Genomic DNA, 18,536 nt, shown 5'->3' with positions numbered 1-18,536 from the left:
ATGGATTGAATAGGATTACCTTAAACTAAGAGATGACTATGGACAGTTCTATACTAAATACACACTCCTATGGCTTGGAATGGGATGGGCCCGTCCTGGCTACTTTGGGTTTGGCTGGGATTCTCTCGCCACCGGACAGGTCTCGGGCACTGGGTTCTGCTCTCAGCAAGGCCCTCTGGTCTGCGCGGCCTCTTGGATTGGATCTGATGGGTTGGTTACAGCTCTGCTCTATGGATCTGAATCTTGGTTCTAGCACAGGGTTCTTAGCAAGAATAGAAAAACAGCTCAGCCAGGCTGTTGGATTTTGTGGTGCCCCTTGGAAGTTTAGGGGGTTAAAATCAGGTTGCTTAAGATTCTGAAGGCCAGCCGAGAAGAGTTCAGTTTTCTGGGTTAGGCCGCTCTAATTCAAAGTTCTAGAGTCTGGTTCTAGAGTGTATGTATGGATCTTTGTATGGAGCCTGGATCTTCCTGCCAAGGAATCAGTTGATGAGTGGAAAGTGTGTGTGTGTGTTTCTGGGTCCTCAGCAGTCCCTATTTATCCATTTTCCAAAGTGGGTGGGGAGGCTGATTGTCTGTGCCCAACCCTCCAAGGATCTGATAGGTCAGAGAATTCCCCTTCTCCTGATTTGAGAAAGGAGCAGTGTCTCATCATTAATCAGAGTGACACTGTTTTTATGGTCCAAAATAAATCTCTCCACTTTGCTTTTACATAGAAAATGTATTTTTCCCCAAAAACATATTTCCAAGATACACAAGTTGTTCATAATTACATGACAGATTGCCTAAGGTACATTTCTGTTCAACTCTCATTTTCCTACGAGCTATGGTTCATAAATGACAACTTTTTTGCGCTTTTGGTGGGTTTCCCAATGTTAGTTCTGCACCAATTTTTATACATGCATGCACATCCTATCTGGGCATATTTCTGTCATTTTTCATGTTCCTAACATAATCACACTGGCTAGGATATGAATAAATTCCAGGGTTCAGTCTCAGAATGTCACAAAGATTCCAGCTTAGTCTTAAACTGTGAGCGAATTTTTCATTTTAACAATCTAAGTTTCATATTTTTGTCAGTTCAGTACACTTTGCTGTAAGCATTTTTATAAAACATGCATTTACTTCCACTTCAATCCATATTTTTAGTCTGGCCCGCCTCGAAAGCTGGGCTGAGTCAGAGGGTCACATGGCTTGCCTTCCTGCCAGAGCAGTTGTGGTCATTCACACCCGAATTAGCATTTTATATTCAGTTCAAGGAACCCATTGTTTCTTGCTCAGGGCAGCTGAGGAAATCTCCCCTTATGATTAAAGAAATACATTTATAAATTTAAAATAAGCAAACATATTCTTTAATTCCAGTCCTTTTCAACATGAAATCAATGTGTGGCACTCTTATATGGCATTTTGATGGAATTCTCTTCTTTGGCATATTTGACTTCTGAAACACCAGTTCTCCTGTCAGAATTGAAGATCGCCAGCACCTGACAGAGGCGAGTAACGGTACTACACCCATTTTTGATAGCTTTCTTTCCATCAAATATCTTTAAAAGTGGATTTTGTTCTAATAACCTATGATTCCTGCTGACATTCTATTTATGGGGATTCTTGCAGTAGAATGAGGTGGAACACCCAACAAGGAGGTTGGATCTTTTAGGGGGTTTGTGAGCCATGATTTGTGCACATTTTTGACAATCAAGAAAACGGATTTCCAAACAGCTGTGTGTTTCTTTTTGGCAATCCGCATTGCTTTTTCAAGTGATTTCAGGCTACTTTGTGGGTAACCCAATGGTGGGTTTTGGCAGTGATCTCCTGTGTTCACTGAGATAACAAAAGTGGGTGGCGGCCTATTTTTCCCGACCTTTGTTTTTTTTACACTGCAGTTTTTGGTGATTTTGAGCGAGCAGCATGCTTTTCAGTGGCCATTTCTGATGTTTCTGCGGCCAGCAATGCACAGTAATGTTGCAGGGCCTGGACCAGTGGGTTGTAACATCCCACACTACAATATGGCAGCAATTGGAAATCAATGTGAGTACCTGGGCGTATTATGGCAGTGCCTGCCAAATGCCTATCTAATGTCTTTATGAGAGCCTAAACTGTTGGCTTTGCCAATGCTGGTTTTGAACATGAATTCGGTACAAGCAACAGATGCAAGGACACATATATTGCTTTTAAATGAAGTGGATGAATGCACACTTGGTTAAGGCATTTTTGTTTCACTGCTCTCTGGTTTACAGCTGCAGTTAAGCTATTACTCTGTGAACTGCTTAGAAATAACACCAATGAGCTTGGAGCCCTTTCGATAACACGCATGCAATGGATGGGAATGCAGAATAACTCTGACACCAAATAATTGAACCAACTCAGGAAGATGGCAAAGTTTGCTGTTTTATTATCAATTGTCTAAATGAGGGCGTTAAAACGGACATCAATGGATGTTCGCTCGAGTTCTCGTTCAATTGCACATAAAAACACATTTATATACTAAAAATATGTCATAGGTGACATCATACTATGTGGCAAATGAGAAAAACCATTGAAGGGTTGTGATAGGCTCAAAGGGAACAGCTAAGTATACTTTCTGTAAGGGGTGGGATTGTGATTGGATGTCTGTCAGGTGGACAACTCATGCCTACCCCTAAAACATGTCATCTTCAACACTATTAAGTACAGGGTATATCATTGGCTCTCAAACTATAAGGCCCTATGTTATATGGCCCTCTACAATTGGTTGGCACGCTCGTGCCATGTCTGGAACATTTGGTTCACTTAGCAGCACGTGAGCTCAGACCCAGGTGCCAGGAGGTGGACTTGACTTTACCTTCCCACCCAATTAGCCCAACGTCTCATCACCCATGCCTTCTGCCATGAAGATTGTCTTTAAACTTGGCCTTGCAGAATATTATTGTCTCTGGGAATATAAGGGAGTGCGAGCATGCACTATCATAGTTATAGAACTCCAAGCTCAACTCTATGTCCATCCTTGGCTCACGTGACAGGAGACCACTATTTGGCCCATTTTGCAGCATTTAAATATCTTAAATGAATAAAACTTGGCACGCTTGGTGTTCTTTCTTCGCACCTTAACAAGGGATGATTCAGATTCTCACGTTTACCGCCTTCAAGAATAGATAACTGGCCGTGGCTGCTTTGACTTTGACACCAGGCCAAACAGCCTTGCCATTCGTATCCATGATTTCAGCTAATTCTTGCTGCGACATAGTTCTCGGCTTTTCTTCTCCATGGGTCCGGGCTTACTAAATTCATGACACCGATGTCCACCTTCTATACAATGGCGGCTTCGGCTGTAGTCTATTCACTGCGTATATCCAGCTCCTAAGATTACTTAATCTACTTGCGTTGCTGCATCTGTACAGTTATTGAGCAGCTTGCATTTTCTACAGTGCGTCACACATGTGCAATCTTCTCTTCGCATATGAGAGTTTACTTGATTATCAACTTCGTCCTCAGTTTCTATAAGGCCTATGCATTCTCTTCAGTCCGTATTCTGTGTGTCACGCTAGTCTTTTGTGACATCTTCCCTACATCTGTTAGTTTTCTCAGTGGGTACCATCTTTCGAATATTCAGTGGTATGGTCACAAATGCTGGTGTCAAGCATGGCACAATCTAGGGCTTCCAACATACAGGAGGTAGGGTGCAGGATTTCCTGCAGAGGCATGCAGCTGCTCCTCTACACTAGCACCCCCATAAAAGCACAGAAAGAGATCCATGGAAGGCATTATTTGTGAGTTTGAGGTACGGGCCCTAGGCTTTAACATGGCCATTGGTGGTTTATGGGTGGTTATGAAGCAAAGCTACTCCCACAGGCTGTGCCCTACTCATATTCCAACTCTTTTTTTTTTTTTTTCTTCCCGTTCCATTTGTTCGAGCTGATAGGTTGCGCTGTAAGTGTGGACTAACAGCTAAAACGGAAAACTATAGGCTTTGCTATACTTGTGTTATGGAAGCAGGGAATGGAAGAGAAGCAAGCTGTGACCTGGCTGTATTTCCGTTCTACGTAAAGCAAGGTGGTTATTTGTATTTTTCCGGTGTGCTTCCAATATTGGTGAATGGCTTAGCGCTCTATGAAGTGAAACATTTAGGAAGGGAGCGTTGCACAGAAATACAAGACAGTACTCATTCTATTCACCCGTTCATGACTCAAATCTCAAAAAGATTATTTAATCACTAGGATGGTAATTTATGGATTGGCAACCGAGTGCCGTATACACCCTCCCATTTAGCCTGGTCCTCTACTGTGGTGAAGAATGTTGGCTTCGGGCACAAAAATCGCCTGTACACCTGATGTTTTAAACTGCACTCTGCCGGATGACGCCTATGCTTTAGATCTGACGAGGCATACAATGCAATATGGAAAACCTGTAAGGTATACATGGTGGTCTGAATCTGGGGGTTCTGAAAGGAACCATATGTAACGTAATAGACCTGGAGGAGGCAGGTGGAGATGCGGAGGTTGGATACAATAAGAGTGGACAAATGTGTGCAATTCTTTAATCGTAGCACGACTCCAACATGCAGTGAAATGGGGGGCATGAAGGTGAAATGTAAGAATGGAAAGGGTTCCGTTCACGCCTTGTGGGTCGTCTATTAAGCTTTCACAAATGTGCATACAATTACAGGCCCCTCAACTGCGGCCACAAACATTAATGTTAGGGAAAAAGCTTTGAAGGATTTGGGAGTTTTAAATGTGTCCAAGGACTACATCAACATTTGGGAAACTGCCATAAATGCACATATCAACCGCTTCAAATACAGCAAATGGCAGGAAGATGCTATGTGCATGATTGGAGACCACTTTGTAAACCTGCTTGCGGCTATGGACAAAGAGTACCCTTTAGGCGGCAGTGTCACACAATAAATTATGTGCAACTAAGGGCAGAGACGAGATGGCCTTGCATACATGAGTAGCCTCCTAGGCATAAACTACTTACATATTGGTAGGAGAAGGTTGTAAGATAATTACAGCAGTGTATGGGTTAATGCAGTAGCCCAACGCTGTCATGGCCACAAGTGCAAGAGACAGTGGTTATAACTGATGAACAATGGTCAAAAACGTGCTTATACATAAGTATCCCGAAACGCCAAACCTGAAAGGATTTTTTATAGACTTCTTACACGGTCGTACAATCTGCATGCCATTTACAAGTTTAAAAGACAAGAATCCAAAACATCTATTCATTGTCCAAGTGATGATGCTCGATTTTGTCATTTAGTATGGGTGTGCCCAGAAGTTATGTCATTCTCAGATAGAAATGAAACTGATACAAATCTTATTGTAAGTGATTGATTAATGAGCGAGGCCTTGTTTATTTTGTGTGCACTACCCTTAATGACCCTAATCACAAGTGACATATTTAGCTCTGGCAGTTGTTTTGGCAAAGCAGCCTATGGTGCTTACCAGGACGGGAGTGGATTGCCGATTTATGCTGAGTGCGTTTCTGACCTTGTGTAGTGATAGGCAAGAGTGTTTCTATAGACTAGCACACCCCAAACCTAGTCCCCTAGGCCCCTGGGCAGAGTGCCATGTTTAGCTGAAATCTGAGGGAGATTCAAAGAAGGAACCTCTGGAACAGAGCAGGGCTGTGACGCTAATTAAAGACGCTTAATTGGTAAGGTTACCTACCATTTCTTTGTAACTTGCTATCAAATTGTGCCATTGTGATTATAATTGAAGTGTTTACACATTTAAAAAAGACGTATAGCCAAAAAGAAATGTTCTAAACGATCTGTGTGAACTATCCCACTGCCCCCCCACTTCTCCCGTAGTGCTTTATCAAGATATTTGACCACCGTTTGCAGGTTTTTTTACAGAGGAACATTATATTACTTAAATAATTCCACCTGAAAGCTTAGAAAAATGTCCAAAACGCAAAGCGGTGTGTCATAAAATAGGACTTTTTCAAAGACCGAAATATATGGTAAAATGTGAATCATTCGGACATTTTGTATCCTTTCTGGGGTCTTCTTGATGAGGAACGTTTGGGAGATGGTGATAGGAATTCGACCATATGAAGGTGGCTACCTTGAAAGGGTCTTGTCTTGAAGTGTAGTGTGTGGTGGGCCAGTAATTGTGACTTGGGCACTTGGCCAGGAGAACTGTAAATTGTAGGACTGGGGAGGTGGGAGTGGAAAAGGTGTTACACTTGTAACTACACAGACTGCTGTATTGCATTATTTAAATTGGGGGAAGGCAGTTCAAAGGGGGTGTAGCTTGCACCACCGGGACATCTTTCCTTGAATCATTGAGACTGGACCGGATGTGCGTGCATCCATTCATGGGTGTGAGTGAAGGAGTCCATGACTTGCTGATGATCCCCATCACTAATGTGTAACTGGGTGTCATTGCATACGTGTGGTAACTGAAGGCTGCTGTGTATACATTGAAAAGGTTTAATGACAACGCAGATGCTCGGGGTATGTCCTGTGAGATGGTGGTTGCAGAGAAAGTAATTACATTTTCTTCATGGGTTTGGTTGGCTAGCAAGAGGATTAAAACATGTCTTTCCACATCTGCAGGATATTTTGATGCCAAGGTGTAGTGTATCTAGGCCTATACTGTTAAATCTCAGCCAGAGACTTGTCAAGGAGGATTAGAACACAGATAAGGCACTGGCCCCCACTCTTCTCTTATCATGAGAGTAGTTTTAGTGCCAAGCTGTTTGCCAATGATTGATTGGTAGTCAATGAGTAGCATGGTTCATTTGAACTGAGTACTTAAAGTTTCTTCAATGGAGGACCTAACATTATCCTGTAGTTTTCCAGTGTTTCTAGGCCTGTATTTGCTTTTTTTTATTTATTTGCTATATGGGTGAAATAATGGTATGTTTGAGCCTCAAGGGCACCCCTTAAATGGTAAAGGAATCATTGGGAAAATGAGTACTAATGAATGATAAAGAAATAATTGAGGGAAAGTGTTTTAAGAGGCTGTGGGACATGCTTACAGAATTCGATTTCTTTTCTATTCCAGGTAGCAATAGGTGATGCCGCAGATTTCAGTTGGATGATGAGCTTCCTGATTTCATCTGCTTGGACAGAAGGTATGTCGTTAAGGGTGTTTTTATGTGCCAGCTCCTGGCGGGGTTTATCTGCCATCGTCCTCGGGGGGAAAAAGGCTGCAGCAAATTGCCTTCTACATATGGTGGCTGTTTTGATGCGGGTTGTGCTGTATTAGACATCTTTGTCTGCCAGGGTGGGTGAATGATGTCAGAGTGAGAATGATGTCAGTGAGTAATGCCATATGTAGGATATGTATGTATAGCAGAATGGCCACCAAGAGTTCCACTGAAGGTCAGTAGGAGATATGTGGCCTGCGTGGTGGACACCGGTGGTCCTCCCCTTAACATCTTAAGGACTTACTGGATCTATGTTTAATACATTAACTGATGAACACTTACCTGAGTCTCTGGGGAGCTTTCTTCATAATGGGTGTCTCTAGATTTAATTGTGAGTAAGTGTAGCTGGTGGGAGGGGGTGTGAAGGTTTATTTTTTTGTAATCCACCACCACTGGTGCATTGGTAGTTTCCATTGTATTAGTTTGTGGATGACGGAAAGCTGTATTCAATGCTCAGTGTTCTTAGTGCCACTCCTTAAGCTGCTGAGATTCGGGGTCCTATAACTTCATAGATGAGAAGCCCAAGCCTAAATCTGATGGAAGTTCACAAAGAATGGCAATGCCTGTCCGTGTTCAGAAACCTCTCAAAGAGCCCCCTTACCCTCCATATCGTGAGTCCACGTGATTAGATCTGCTCTAAGGCATCCAGAAGCAGCCTATCCTAGCTGCTGCAGTTTCCCATCTTTTGAAATCCACAACACAAAGATTTCTCATCCCCTTACTGCTTTTCAGATGGGGGTTAAAGATCACTCGTCACCTTTAAAAAGGCTCTTCAGGATTTAAATTTTTGTGTAAGACACTAAAGTTGGATGGAAATGTTCAACAAATCTAGTCCATGATCTCTGGTGATCCTAATTAAGCAACAAAACCTGACACTGTGGGTTTCCGTAGAGTAGTATGCACCAAAAGGAGAATGCCAAAGGTGCTAACAATTTCCCAGCACTCAATGGGATGCCCTCACCTCAATTGTGTTTTTTTTTGTTGCATTTATAACCTTTTTTTGTAACACTAGACCATCACCACAAGACTGTGATATAAATGTGGGCATCCTGTCGAATAAGCAGAAAACGTCTCTTAACCTTCTCCAATGTGTATTGGCATGCAGGGACGGGATTAATGTGCCATGTTCATTCAGTTCCACATTTGCTACCTAGAGAGTAACGTACAACACAAGACTGCTACAAGAGAGGGACTCTACTGTCCAACCACTGAGCACTCGTTCATGCTAATTCTCCCTGCTGTCCACCTTGTTGGAGTGGCTGCAGTCTCTGGCACAGTTGGCTAAACCTCTCCGAGCGAGGCAGTCTCTTGCAAACATCTCTCGCGACTTGCATCTTTTCAATCCTTGCATGCATAAACGAGTACTGTTAAGATCTTGTACACCACTTTTTAAGTAACAGAAGTGCAGGCACTCGGAGCATTGGGGTTTTGCACACAAGAATGTACCTCTTCCCCATCAGTTTCAGATGTGGCAGACTGGGCTAAGTGAAAGGTACTCATGCCATGTTATGCTGTGACTGGTGAGTGATCAGTTTTATTAATCAGGAAGGCGACGTAGCAGTTGATAAATTAGTGGCAGTTACAATTTTTCTTAAAGTAGTTTTCTAATCTTTGAAAATATGCTGGAAGAAAAGAGGTGGTTATTATGTTTTGTTTGCAAAGGCTTTACGTACACGACTTTCCTTTCCTTGAAAGCTGTTCCAAGCAGAACATCTGCGCTTGTGGGTGGCCCCTAATCCCTCTCATTTGAATAAGTGCCCGAGAATGGTGTGGTCCATTCTCCCGCATAGAGGAGATCACCTTGCCTACTGCAGTTAGGGGTTCTCCGAGACCGATATTTTTGCAACATGTGATTGGAGTTTACTTTTCCGTGCGGGCTGCAGCGCCTCCGAGCCAGCGAGCAGAGGATTGAAGAATCCAGTTGCCTCTTGTTGTTTTAAACGCCCGTACTTGGCAATCACCGGAGAGGATGTGCGCTCATGAGCGGAGATCCTGCCATTGTAGTTGGGTCCCTAGCTGCTTCGGTACCCAGTGTCCTGGATGCTCATCCTCGGCTCGATCTCTGAAGGCAGCGGTTAGTCGGTGATTGGGCTGCGTTCAACGTCTTTCCGGTAAGTGTGTAACAGTGCATTTGTGCCTTTTGAATTAAAATGATGATTTCCCCATGCAGTGGCGAACTGGCATGACGGTAGGACCCCAGAAGAAGTTTGGGCGCAGAATGCAGATTGCCTCACACATCTCATGGGTACCACATTGAGGGGACGCGCCCATTATTTTATTTATTGCATTTATATAGCGCGCCTAAGCCTCAGGGATCTGGGCGCTTGACTTAAGAATACGGTTACATGTGATATACTTGGTTATGCAGTAACAATTGTACATGAACATCAGGGTGCTTGAACTTGAGGATGCAGTAACATTTGGCACGCTTGGTAAGATCGTACAGTTACATTTACAAGCGTGGTGTCAAGCAGGGCAATTGCACAGTTTTGGTAAGCAGAATATGTATGGTTTTCGGTCAGTCATGAAGTGGTGGACTTAGTACTTATACTTTGTGCAATCCGCAACCTTTTTCGGAACCGTTAGTACTATGAGGCTCTTGCAGGTTGTACACTATGCCCGTTTTGCCCGGATGTTCCTATGGCACCTTCACGTGCTTGAAATGGCAATGGGGAAGTTAAGGTACTTACTAGCCCAGAGTACCCGCTTACTGTTCTGAGCCAGTACTCCTGCATTCAAAGTATTAGCTTCATTGTGAGAAGCGCAGGTGCTGTCTTTCAAACAAAAAGAGTGCAGGTACTCTGAACCAGCAAGTACCTGTCCATTTAAAGTACTGGCACTTTCAACCGGGCATCACACTAGACTTCACATTCGTGTGTACTCTTTTCGTTGTAATCAATCCACTTCTAAGATCTGTTATATTATTGACTGCAAAAGACACCACAAAGAGATTAGGAGTGACTCATTTCTCTGACCCTGAACTCGTATTAAGTGGTCATATGAGTCATTAGGATTCTGAAAGATTATCTGCCTAAGATTTTCACCTTTTTGTAAATTTGCAAATGTTATCCTCCACAAGAAGACGCATGCCAGTGGCAAGCAATGACTGGGAGTGCGTGACTTTATGATGCATGTATTTCCAGCGTGTCTAGGTCTTCAAAGTAGTGCAATCTCCAATTTCTTACTTGATATTTTACTTCGTCATGCATTGTGGTACATGTAGTGCTGCTTATATATTGTGTAGAGGAATGCAAAATGACATGGTCTTAACACATCAGGATTTATATCACATGATTTGAGAGCACTGTTACAGCATGTTTTTGTTACAAAGAGGTGTTTGAGTGAATTAGTGGTATTAGGTGATAAAAGTGGACTGTGGTTTGTCTGCATCATTAGTGTTTTAGACTTTCCGTTATTTGCAGTTACTTTTCATGCAGATTACTGTTGTGAAGCAGAATAGAACACATGTAATTCTCTCGAGTGGATATACCCCGTGAAGTTTTCTCCTCATACCGGGTAGACTTTGGATTGTATAGGTGTGTCGTACTGGGGCCATGTAGCCCAAGGAGATGGCTGGTGGTTAGGTTGCTGTATCTAGTTTGAGTACACGTTTGTGTGATGCAGATTCCGATAAACAACGACTTTTTCCATCTGCAGATTGTAGATGCTTTCGTCATGCTGGATGATGCCCTTTTTCTCCCTGTCCAGCTCCCATTTCCCCACCCCTTCACTCCTTCCCCCACAGTTCTTTGAAAGCAGTTTGAAGGTGGCGCAAAGCACTGTACAATACATGTATACGCAATAGACAGCACATTTGCTAACTAATTTAAAGGGGCATTGCAGCAGCACCAGCCAATTAATGTATTTGAGCAAGGAATCAATAGTATAACCAAACAAAAAACACTTAATCCAATTTATCACTAGGACTCGACCACCTTCATTCATACTCTCTGAACTTCCTGTTCAATGGAGGAGAAGGAGATAGGACCAGCGCTTAAATTAAATAAGCGTTTGCGCACAGCTGTCACGTGACCATGTCCCTACAGGTGCCTTTTCTTTGTGTTGGATGGACTGGAATTTCGAGTTTACAGTGTGAGTTTCGCGCATTTTTTTCCTTGCCGTTTTTTTTTTCCATTTCTTTTTTCCTTCCAGAGTTGTGAACTCGTCCAGGCCGCCTCCTCAGCGCCTTCAGGGCTTCGGGGGACCACAAGTGTCGAACAACCCAAACAAGCCCGGAGACTCCTTCCTAGAGGATTCTTGGGCTTGATGGCAGTAGGGACTTCATTTTGGGATCGCCAGGGGTTGGAGGCTGCAGTGGCAACCCCTGAGGTCTACCTTGCCACCCCCAATTTTTTTTTTGTTGCTGGAAAAAAAAGAAGCTCCTGGTGTAGTGGGGGTCCGCGCAATACCGGGGGCCCCGCCACACCATGTCTGGGGACGTGTCCCCGGCCCAGTCCTCACCAGTTAGGGTGAAGGATGGTCCAATGAGGTGCTCAGCAGGGGTTGGAGCAGACCGCGATTTATGGCACATATCACATCATGTTAAGCTCCAGCCCTTTGTCCGTCAGCTTTCTCGTAGCTCACATACAGGAACCAGTAAACTCTCACAGCTTCCTGGTTTCCCGTTTGTGAGCAGCACGCGGAGCCGAGGGTGGCCTGCAAGGACGGACCGAAGCTGCAAGAAAAAGGTAAGAAGGCTTTAAAAAAATAAATGTTTATTTTGCATGTGTGAAGTGCGTGTCAGATGTATGTATATATGTGTGTGAATGGTGGGTGAATGAGAAGTGATGTGTGTTTTTGAATGTTCTGAGTGGGTGGGGGTGTGCCTGTGTAGAGAATGCAATGAGTGAATGTAAGAGAAGGTGTGAGTGACTGGTGGTTGAATGCGATGTGATGTGTGATTTTGAAAGTTCTGGATGGGTGCGTGCCTGTGTAGAGAATAGAATGAGTGAATGAGTATGAATGTGGTAGCGTGTTTTTGAATGTTCCGAGGGGGGTTTGGTGTGGGACTGTGTGGTGAATCCAGTATGAGTTAATGGGAGAGGGATGTATGGGTGAGTGACCGATGAGTGAAAGGGGATGCATGTGCGTTTAAGGGATCTATGTTGAAAAACAGAATCCCAAAAGCTCGAGTTACAAAATTGCGAAAACCCACTTGTTCGCATTTTGTAACTCAAGCTTTTGGGATTTTGGTTCTTTGTGCCCCGATCTGCATTCAATGTATCGAGGGAACACCCCAGCAGCCCATAATACCGAACTAAGGGTGCGGGGGACACTCCCGCAACCCATGCTCCCCTTGTTTGTTATTACGGCTTTGGTCTTTTTTACCATGCCGAATGCGCAAAAAAATGCGCATTCGGTTTTGTTCTACCATTTCGCCCAAAACGGTGTGTAAGGCCTTGGGAGACTGGGAATCACTGGCACATTTTTGCTACATCCTTTACTGACTTTGCACGTTTTACTGGTATTTTCGGGCAGTGCCATGTTCATGTGGGTCATTACCTGGCTAGACTGGCATTTTGGTGCAGTCATTACTGTGTCATGACAATTATTACTCGGCTTCTTAAAAAAGAAAGCATGATGAGTAGTGTTACCTCACTAGACTGATATTTTGGGTGTACCAGCCTTTATATTGTTTACTGTAGCATGGATTTTTATTAACTGAGCATCTATGATGATTCAAGCGTAAGTGGTTCTTATGGTTCTAGACTGGCTTACATTGGAACCATTCGGACAGGTTTTCATATTGTGACATGTCACTTTTAATGGCCAAACCAACGGTAGTATGTACTTGCATAGGAGAACTGGTATATATTGGCAGAGGCAGTTTTGCACCCAGTGGCAGTAATCATGCTATAAACATTTTTTTAAAGCAAATCTGAGTATGGTCTTATATGGGAATACTAGCATATGTTGGTGGAGCCAGCATGGAAATGTATGGGCACAGCCAGCATTACTTTTTTTTTAAAACTGGCATATACTGCAGAGACTGGCATGATAATGCATTTGGAAAGGTCCTGTGCACTTTTGGCGACTTGCATCTATTGTACTTTTTTCATGATTTACCCTACAAAACTGATTGTTGGCCTTTTACCTACATTTTCACCGAAAGTGGGCTATGTAATGCACCATTTTAACCCATTATTCAAAAGGTTTTCTCAGGGGAGGAAGAACAATCCCCCGAACCTCCCCAAACCCATTTTTGTTAGTTCGGGCTCCCTCGCTACGCTTGGTCGCAATCACAAAAACTTGTGACAAATATTTACACCTTCCAAAAAAACAACTCACCAGCCACCATTGGTGGCTGGTTTATTTGTGGACCAGGCACCCCCCCCTCCTTTCTATGTTACGTTAAACATTTAAGCTTTGATTAAAAAACATATTTAGTTCTTTCACTTGCAGTAGTGCATGCTCCTGTGGCGGTATAATCATCATGGAAATTGCGCACGTGTGGTGGTCCGGACTGTCCCGGGATGTGGCGTGCCCTGTGCTTTAAGGAGCTTGGGGGTGCCCACACAGCATGGCTTGCAGGGAAGCTGCCAAATTTTGTGCTACACCATTGGACATCACTGGGTCTGAAAAAGGGGTAGTCTGTAATGCGCACCATGAGGTCTGCCAGTGAGTGCCCAGATGAGAAGCAACTCTCAATTTAAAATAACTGTGCAGTGCATTTATGTACGCTTGGATAATTAAAACTATGGGGGGTCTTGGGTATATTGAAAGAAACTTTCTCAGGTATTATACTCCAGCAAAGATAACATTTTCAGGTGCACTCCCATTTGTGCACGGATACCAGTCTAATAGGTTTTTTCTATCGTAGTGGTAGCTGACTCATAGATACATTTATAACCCGGGAATTTTGTTGATACTAAATCCTGTACAATGATATAATTTTCAGGCCTTGCTTGTGCAGTATTTTCTCCTGGGTAAACGGCAGCGCACGCCTCCCCAAGTTGGTGCTTTTTTGGCTTGTTTAACACAGCAACGCCACAGAAACCGCGTACTTCTGTGTCCATTGAACTATAGATGTTTCATACGCTAGCTGTAGCCTGTGTTAGAGATTTTGGTTACCCTTTTATAAATACTGCGTTATATATGTTTTACATGTAGACCCCACGTCGAATCTGGAAAATGACATTCCCCAAATGTGTGAATATGGACATATCATGCCTCCATCTGTTCCCCGATTCTTTTATGTGTCTGAAATGAGAGCGCCTGGAAACACGGGTGCTAGACGCATCTGAAAAATCTGAAGATCGTTTGCCATAATTTCCTGTGATGTCACGGGGGGGGGGTCCAATGACATCACTTCCTGTGGTGTCATCAGAGGACAAAAGTTGTGTGATGTCACTTCCGCTATGCCTGGAATTTTGGTGAAATGATGTCCTTGGAGGAAGGCAGCTCCAAGTTTCCCCAATGCGGGGCTTACGCCGATATGAGTCTGAGGTTCCCTGTCAAGCAGCAAGCTAACTTCTTCCATGCTTCCACCTGAACAGAGAAGGTTCTGAGGATCCCTTTCTTGGGGAGTAATCTTGGACTAAAACCGGGTTGGAGTCTGAGGAGCCCCACAGAGGGACCAAAGCGCATAAAGTGCGGAAGGGTTTCTCCAAGGAATTTAGGCTTAGGCATCAAGCTCTCGGGCTTCTGTGCCAGGGACCTCCTTGGTAAAGTCAGGCTCCTATGCAGCTGCTAAAGATCAGCTCTGCAAAATGGAGTTTAAGGCCACAAAAGAGTGGGAAGTCATGCTGGCTTTTCCTGCCAGGGCTTCAAAAGAACCACAAAGTACACTTACCATCCCTCCCACACCTCAGCCATCACACGAACCTCCAGGGTGTTCAGGAGTAGGCACGTTGAGGAATGGAAGTGTTTCTCTGTTTAATGGTTAGGCCCAACCCATGCGTCTTTGCTGCAAACATTGGACAACCCACAGACTTTTTCACTCTTGGTATACTTGAAACCCTGACTTTCTACATGAGGCACTGCATGGCTGGCTATCACCTTGGCTTAATGGTCCAGCCCCTACTCTATTCTGAGCTGCCTCTGGCGGAGGACTAGTTCTCCACCATGCTCCAGGCAATTATGTGCCCCCACCCCACAATGAAGGCATACCCTGAGACATTATCAAGTAAATGTTTCCACTGTCTCTACTAGTGCTCCCAGTCAGTCAGGTGGCAGCTGTGCCAGAACTACCCCTTGCAGTGAATCTGGCTCAGCATAAGATCCTTTTCAAATGGATTGTGCCCCCTACGTATTCCTCATCTTTGATATGAAATCCAGCTTCAGCTGCTTTGGAATGTATTTTTCAGCAGAGGGCGCTGTTCGTCAATGGCATTGAGTCGATGTCCCTCGAAGGCCTCCGTCTCAAGAATTATCTCATTGAAGGCATATATAGCACACGCAGTGCCCGTTGGCTTCAGTTCTGTTTTTCTGCGACAGCTTTAGCTTCGAGATATATGGCGCTCTTCTTCACATTTGTGGCGACTTCGTTATTTCGAGAAATCGAAATTTCTACTCCATCAACGCTGACAACCCCGAAGTCCGGGTTCAAAAAGTGTCAGGATTGTGGGTCGAAAATGTCTTTGACCGATCCCCATCATCTGTTTGTGGTGCCTCGGGGCAGACCATAAAACCTCGGACTGCTACAAGTGCCAGTCTATGACTGGAAAAGCCTTGAAGGAACGTATGGTGAAGTTGAAGGTAGGTTGAATCCCTAAATCTCCTACCCCGACCAAGGAACGTTTGACTGACGAGTCGGCTCTCCTCTGAGGAAGAAGGCCAAGCGGTCGAGATCGAGGAGTGGCTCCCACCACTCTTCTTCGTCCTCGAAGAAGTCAAAGCGAAGGCACCGTAGGTCGCCTTCATCAACCTTGTCATCAGACGCTTCACCCGGAGGGTTTCTTACCCTACCGAAAAGTCCACTCTGGCCGAGTGGGCCTTCAGAGCAGAGATGCTCAAAATATTTGAAAAACAAGTCTCCAAGCCATGTTCCTACCACACCTTAGAAAGAAGCCAGGAAGGAAAGGGCTCGACCTAAATCCTGCGCGCCCTCGAGCCCGGGACAAAGGCCTGATCTGCATCGAGAGCCGTTGAGGCGTCGATCCGATGAAGACTCATCGAAGGATCGGTCGAGTCGGAAGCATAAGTCGATGTCGTCGACGCCTTCGACACCAGCCAAACCCTTGACGTCGACATCGGCACTGGCACCGAAGGCATCGACGCCAGCTGCGCCATCAACGCTGAGTGCCCCAGTAAAATCTACGGCGCCAATGAAGAAAGTTTCGACGCCTCCTCCAGCATCAAACCCATCATTTGAAAAATCCCTCATTCCTGAGAAAACATATGTACCACTGCTGTTTATATGCCGCTTTGCTTTTCACGCAATCAACTAGGCTGTTTGGCGGGGCACATCGTCGCTGCTGCGCTCCTACCTGCCCTCGGCCGGAGATCCTCCTTAACGGCCGTATAGAGATCCTCGTCACCACTAAAGTATGGAGGACGCGGATTGGGGTATTTTTGAATCTTGAAAAATTTTACGGGTAGCTGCTGCTGCTGGCGGTTGACCAGGGCCACGGTCACCCTTGCTCCAATTGGAATTTGTGCTTTCCAGCGTGCTTTGGTAGCCACAGAACGCAGAGTGTGCAGAGTGTGCAGATGTGCTGTATTTGTCTATTGTGAAGATCTATTTATTCTTTGGAGCAGCTGAAGTGTGGAGGTTTTCAGCGAAGTCGTACAATGTATTGAGTTGGAAGCTGAGGTGGAAGCAGTCTGGTGCAGTCCCCCTGTGCTGAGCAGTCTGTTGTCCATTGCCATTGCTATTGGAGGAGGAGCCCACCCTTGAAAAACCACCATACACCGCGGAGCGGCCGCGGAGTTGGAAGCTGAGGTGGAAGCAGTCTGGTGCAGTCCGGGGCTGCACCGGGGTGGCCTGCCCGGTTGCCTGCACCCCAAAATGGAGGATACAGGACGAAGCACGCGGAGCAAACAACCTGGTCGTGAGGACTCTGGTTTGGACATGAGAAGCCCGCTGAAGCAGTTACCCAGACTGCGCCAACGACGACTGGTCTCACCGTCACCGTCACCTATAAACATACAGGTGGAGCCAGGTACGCAACAGAACATCTTTCTTTTTTCTAAATCAACGCTCCACAACACAACCTCTCATGCTCCCCCACCATTTGTAGATGAAACATCTGAAATAATTAAAACATTTCAAAATTCCACGATCGTAAACCAAGAAGAAAAGGAGAACGTGGAAAACGCTCATGACCAAGTTTTTTCCTCCTCTCCTGCCCCCTCCCCCTTCCTTCTTGTCGGCAAAAACATAAACACTACCTTAAAACACCCACAAACACCCCCTCAATCCTCCCGCCGAACCGTGGACTCCCCCCTACCTGGTGGTGAGTCTGGAGAAGGGGCGGGGGGGAGGGAGTTGGGGAGGTCGGCACGCTCCCAGTTGGAGCGGGAGGAAGTCCTCTGGTGCTCCCCGGCATGGACGAAAAGCCGTCTTCACCCTCTCTGCAGGAGCCGCCGCTGGAGCGAGGGGGCTTGGAGCGAGAGAGGAGCCCGGTCCAAACAGTGGGCATTGCGAAGCCGCTTGACGAGGCGGGAGGGGCGGAGCTCCAGGGCCCGTCGTCACCGGGAGTCGGGGCGTGGCCCAAGAGTCGCTCTCCCCAGACCAGCCCGTGGAGGGGGCGGCACAGACCCCAGGCACGGCAACATCTAAGAGAGTCGCAAGTGTTGGCGCAGTAAAAGTGAACTCGAATAACGTGTCAAACGTTATTATCCAGATTCATCATCAAATATCAGGACCAAGCATCAACCAAATGGCTGTGTAACTACGTTTGTAGAAACCGATTCATTCACTATAGAGGAGATCGGGGAGGAACCAGAAACGGAGCCACAAAGCAAATCCCAGAGATCAAACAATCCCGGACCCAAGGATCAAAAAGAACTCTATAATCGAGGGATGACCACGAAACTATACCCGCTCTTTGCAAAGGGAAAAAGATCTTCGAACAAGCGAGGGGAAAAGGTAACAACTGAAGACCCCCAACCCTCTAAGGTAGTATCAGGAAAGAACCAAAGAGAAATCCAGAAAACAAAAGTTAGGGAAAATAAAGAACTAAAGAACAGAGCGGTGGTATTTCAGGCCACGGAACCATCAAACACAGAAGAAACGAGTCTGGCCGACAATCCAACTAAGAACTATCAGACCATAGATGAGTCTGTAGAAAGTATTGACTTACTGGATTTGTTGGTATTCTCGGTTGAAAACTCGGAACTAGAATCCCTATCAGAGAGACAAAAAATGAGTGCTCCCAGAAAGGACTGCAGAATCGAAGCAAATGAAGAGGCCCACAACCTGAGCCCCTTCCTTTTTCTGGCAGAAAGACGGGAAAAAGTAG

General features: G+C 45.2%; 1 protein-coding gene across 8 annotated transcripts in view; it reads left to right on the top strand.

The window, feature by feature from the left end:
• Positions 1-18,536, top strand: part of DENND4A (DENN domain containing 4A) — a 2,028,245-nt gene that overhangs the window by 279,528 nt on the left and 1,730,181 nt on the right. For all 8 annotated transcript variants that reach the window (XM_069624248.1, XM_069624254.1, XM_069624251.1 and 5 more), the window contains exon 2: positions 6,987-7,056. The gene's annotated coding sequence lies outside the window, so the exon portion shown is untranslated. The remainder of the gene's footprint in view (positions 1-6,986; positions 7,057-18,536) is intronic.

This window comes from Ambystoma mexicanum, chromosome 11 (genome assembly GCF_040938575.1).
Source record: "Ambystoma mexicanum isolate Mex_15411 chromosome 11, UKY_AmexF1_1, whole genome shotgun sequence".
Taxonomy (NCBI): Eukaryota; Metazoa; Chordata; class Amphibia; order Caudata; family Ambystomatidae; genus Ambystoma; species Ambystoma mexicanum.
This window is presented reverse-complemented; position numbering and strand designations above follow the sequence as displayed.